This window comes from Oryx dammah, unplaced genomic scaffold (assembly GCF_014754425.2).
Source record: "Oryx dammah isolate SB20612 unplaced genomic scaffold, SCBI_Odam_1.1 HiC_scaffold_5, whole genome shotgun sequence".
Taxonomy (NCBI): Eukaryota; Metazoa; Chordata; class Mammalia; order Artiodactyla; family Bovidae; genus Oryx; species Oryx dammah.
Window position 1 is genome coordinate 82,783,814 of NW_024070189.1, and position 5,345 is coordinate 82,789,158.

Consider the following 5,345-nt stretch of genomic DNA (forward strand, 5'->3'; position numbering starts at 1 on the left):
CAAGGAAAGAAAGAAGCTGAGGCACTGTGAGCAGGGTGCTGCCTCAGTTTCTGCTATCCTTTTTTAAAAATCACTTATATTTAATATAATTTTAAAGACTTGTGTTAACCCAGTGCTTTATTTTTCCAGTTTTTATTGAGATATAGTTGACATACTGAATCATGTTGATTTATATAGATCAGCCCTGGGATTTCTTTGGAAGGAATGATGCTAAAGCTGAAACTCCAGTACTTTGGCCAGTTCATGCGAAGAGTTGACTCATTGGAAAAGACTTTGATGCTGGGAGGGATTGGGGGCAGGAGGAGAAGGGGACGACCGAGGATGAGATGGCTGGATGGCATCACTGACTCGATGGTCTGAGTGAACTCCGGGAGTTGGTGATGGACAGGGAGGCCTGGCGTGCTGTGATTCATGGGGTTGCAAAGAGTCAGACATGACTAAGTGACTGAACTGAACTGAACTGAAGTGATTACCATGATAAGTTTAGTGAATATCTATCATTTCATATAGATACAAAAATTACAGAAATAGAAATGTTCCTCTTGTGCTGAGAACTCTTAGGATTTACTCTCTTAACACCTTTCATATGTAACATTCAGCACCATTAATTATATTTATCATGTTGTACATTACATCTCTTCTGTGGTTCTTTAAGAGTAATTCCCGAGGCCTGACCCTACTCTCATTCCTATTGTCAGAGTTCCAGGAGTCATGACATTATTATAAACAAACCAACAACCCTAGTCTGAGTGAACCCCTGCTTCCCTCAATAAATTGGCCAAAGAGTTAAGTGTTCCAGTAAGTCTTTACCATGTTCTGATGAGACATCTGGAAGAAAGCAGAACTGTAACCAAAAGCAACAATGTGCAGTCCCAAACTCAGTGTTCATTCCACTTCATTTTTAAGCATTAGCTTAGGAAAAAAAGAGCTTTTTCACTGTTTCCTCTGGGAGTGGGAGAATATTATGAGCTTCTTGTGTCAAAATCAGTCAACAAATTGATCCCTAAACATAATTTTAGAAAGGAAAAGTAATTGCTGCTACAAATATGATACAAAAATGACTATAATAAGTGACATAACATTGTCTGATGCTTAGCAATGGTGGGATAATTAGATGACATGTTTTCAGAGAGCTGCCTTTCGATTTTCCAGCTGTTGAGACCAGAGGGATTACTGAAGGTCTCCAGGAATCTTAGACACGGGACTGCATTCCTCTCTCAAATTAGCGTAATTAAATTCATTGAAGATCTATAGGTAAAAAACATTAGGTACATGCAATCAATGCTCTGAATATGCAATACAGTTAGAAAGCATGTTTTTTTATGTTTCCCTCTATCCCTATAAAATGTATTCATTGGGAGTTTCTCCCTCTGTTTAGGGTAAAATAAAAACTTGGTAGTGTCAGAACTATTTTGAGCATTCTTAGGCAACAGAAATCTTAGGCAAGTGGTGTATCATAAGGACATTAACCCTGAATATTCATTGGAAGGACTGATGCTGAAACTGAAGTTCCAATACTTTGGTCACCTGATGCAAAGAACCAACTCATTGGAAAAGACCCTGATGCTAGGAAGATTGAAGGTAGGAGGAGAAGGGGATGGCAGAGGATGAGGTGGTTGGATGGCATCACCAACTCAGTTAACGTGAATCTGAGCAAACTCCTGGAGACAATGAAGGACAGGGAAGCCTGGCATGCTGCAGTCCATGGGGTCACAGAGTCAGTTGGACATGGCTTAGTGACTGAACAGGCAATAGAAAATTCTTGGTCACTCTAAATCACTTTTAGGGCATCCATTCCTATGTTGATAATGTGGAACTTGGTTTAAAATTACGTCTTACCATTACCCCAGTGAGAAGCCATGTGTAGTCAGTCAGCTAAGGAAGGAGAAGGTCTTTCTTTCCCTGCTTCTGCCAGGTTCTAATCCTTCTGGGGCTGTGGTGCAGACATTTCACAGAGACTTCCGCAGGTTTGTGGGAGGCTGCACTCCTAGCTGGTATCATTCACCTGCTATTTCCTTGATTCAGGCAAATGCGCTCTCCACTTGAGCAGCCACCTGCTTCCTCAGCCCGAGGACCCAGTCTTCTCCCTCCGCTTCGCCTCTTCTGAGGCCTGCCTGTGCCCAAGGCTTTCCCCAGCCAGCCCTCTCACACGTCTGGCACACATCTGATCCCTGAACATACACCTACCTACCCCTTCTTCCTTGGACAAACTCGGGGCAGCAGCTGTCCTCCTTTACTCCACACCAGAAATGCTTGTAAGCTCTTTCACCTGATTGTCCAGAAGGGAACTAGACCACTGTGTTCTTCCTACCCAGCAACATATATAAGGCTTTCTGATGAATTGCACTTATGTCCCTTGTTCTTGACACTACGTGACCCCAACTTTTTATTTTGGTGGGAAGTGAGAGCATATTTTTCTTTTAAAACATCCTCCAAATATCCTCTCCCCAGTCTCCAGCAATCCTTACATGATCCCGTATTTCCTTTGGAATGCAGCACTTCATGTGTCTTTGTGCCTCAGCCAACACTTTAGTTTTAACACCTTGCAAGTACATGGTGGACATGGTGGATTTGTTTGCTTGTTTGAAATCCTAATGTCAGAAATGTGTTGTCTGGATGAAGTCCCTGCAGATCCTCCACACCTGTGATGAGCTGGCTATTCTTAAGCAAGAAGTGGTCCAAGAGAACACATTCCAGGGTCTCTGGCCAGCCTCAATTTCTGAAGGGAACCAGTGGATTCTCTCCCTCTTAGCTCAGCAGAGCCTGAAGCTCTTGGATCAGTAGCCCTAGGACACGGGCCATGTAGCTTTCAAGTTGCCTGGAGCAGGGAGGAAGGGACACAGGGTGCCCAGACACACGAGAGGGCGATCTTGTCTATGGCCCTCTCAGCCCTGGTTGTAATGAAGATGTCAATGTCCTGTAGGGCTCCTCAGGGGACTTCTGAGCTTAGCATGCTTGAGGACTAGGAGAACTGAGAAGGGCTGGAGTAGAGAGGCCAGATACCTCTGAGGACTCAGGAGCCAGAAGGGCTGACTCTGGGCAAGGGCAGGGAGTAAGGGAGGGCACTGCTGCAGGGAAAACACCACCTTACCTGAGGTCCTTCACAATGTGGACCCCTATCTATTTCATCAGTCTCATGTCCTTCACTTCTCTCCCCTTCATGCCAGCCACACAAAGCCACCTGCCATTTTCTAAATATGCCATGCCCTTCCACACTCTTTTACTTTTCACCTAATTTAAGTCTAATTTTCTGTGACGTCTTCCTGCCATGTTCCCCATCTGGCTGCTGTACCATTTTTCACGTCTCAGCTCCAGCTCTCACAATGCTACGTCGTCGCGCTTTGTTAATTTGCCTCTCCCTGCTGCCCGAGACAGTGAGTGTCTCTGAGACAAGGACTGTGCCTGATTCACTTTTATACTCCCACCACCTCCCACTGAGCTTCAGTGTTGTAAGGACTTCTGTTAGGTTTCTATTGCTGTGTAAAAAATTACAACGAACTTAGCAGCTTGAAACAACACACATTTATTATCTCATAGTGTCTGTAGATCAGATGTTTAGGCATGGGGTGGCTGAATTCTCTAATCAAATTCTCACTGAGCTGAACGCAAGATATAAATAACCCAGGGCTGGGATTCTCTCCTGGGTTTCATGGGCCTCTTCTAGACTCACTGATTGTTAACAGGATTCATCTCCTTGAAGCTGTAGGACTGATGTCATTTTTCTGCTGGCTGTTGGCCAGGTACTACTCTCAGCTCCCAGAGGTTGCCCAGTTCCTTGCCTTGTTGGCAGTTCACAACACTGATGTCTGATTCTTTCCAGGCTGGTAGGAGCACATCTTTCTTTCTCTCTCTTTTTTTTCCTACTGGGCAAAGAATTTTATTTTTCTTTGTTTCAAACTTTATTCTTAGGCTTCTTCAGCTTAATTAGCTGCAAAGAATGAATTGTATATAAGCAAAAACTGAAAAGAGCTGCAGTGTCCAGGGACTTAGGATTTAAAATATTAAAAGATCTAGATTTTATCAGATCATAAACAAAATTTTAAAAAGCAATCATAATATAAAATAGCAGCTTCCAGTAACTTCTTCAGGATTTATTTTCTTCAGAAGTTAATTCAGTTTGTTTCATTCTTGGAAACCTCATCAAAATTCTCCACAAGATCTGGAACTTCATCATCATCATCCTCTCCAGTGGCAAGTGGTGCTCTTCCATCCACAGATTGTTTGGACAGAGCTTCAGCCAGTCTCCCTAAACTGATCAGACTTGTCTGTGCCAAGTTGGTTTAAGATGCTGGGGAGAATTTCTGCCAGTTGCTTTGGCTCAGCATGGCCTGTAATGGTGAAGGTGTTCATTTCCAGAGATGCCTGAACTTTAGGGTTGTTAAAGTAGATCACTGTTCTTTGATTTGTGAACATATTCACAGAGATATTGTTTACCCCAACTTCTTTAAAAGAGAACTGAAGTTTTTTGTCATCTACTGTGGCTGTTCTGTGAGCCACCTTCTTTCTGCAAGCAGCTCCTTTCCCACCAACGCGCACTTGTGCCTGCAGCTTGGTGAGTTTCTCTTGGTTCATGATAGTTTCTTTCATCTTGTTGGAGCAGAGATGGGGGTGTGCGGGGGACTAGGCTTGGTGCTCAGGTGGTCTCGGGCAGACCCGCTGAGGTTAGGTACACACATGTGGGGACGCAAGACGGCAGCTAGAGAGGGAGCACATCTCTTTGATTTCATTTTCTGCAACCAGCCAGAGAGAACCAGGCTGCTTTCAATGGGCTCACCTGATTAGACCAGGGCTACCCTAGATCATCTTCCTTTTGCCCTGTAATGTAACATAATCATAGTGGGGATATTTCATCATATCCATAAGTTTCACCCATATTCAAAGGGGAGAGATTACAAGGGTAATGGTTCATTGGGGTCTTCCTAGAATTTTGCCTATCATAGGGCTCAATGAATATTTATAAAATCAAATGATATATGTTCCAAAAATTATAAATTATAAACACTGACATTCAATTGTAAGATTTTTTTTTTTTCTGTTGTTACTTTGGAAATTTTCTAAAGTTGTTTCTTAATTTGTGTTGGTCCAGAATGGTTAAGAACGCGTTATGTGAGATAACACAAGGCCCCCACCCAGGTGGTACTAGAGATTTGGGGTGCGTGGCAAGACCTAGTCTAACATCTGACTGGCTGTGTGACTTAGTTAACTTCCTGAAACTCTGAATGTCAGAGTCCTTTTCATGTATAAAATGAGGGGGGTGGATCTAAACAATGTCTAAGATTGGCCAGCTTTAAAATTCTCTAATTTCGAAGACAAACTCATACTGATAAAATTAAAATCCAGCTAAG

General features: G+C 43.1%; 1 pseudogene; it reads right to left on the reverse strand.

Annotated features, from left to right (window-relative positions):
- Positions 1 to 3,911: 3,911 nt before the first annotated feature.
- On the reverse strand, positions 3,912 to 5,260 carry LOC120864710 (annotated as a pseudogene).
- Positions 5,261 to 5,345: the final 85 nt, after the last annotated feature.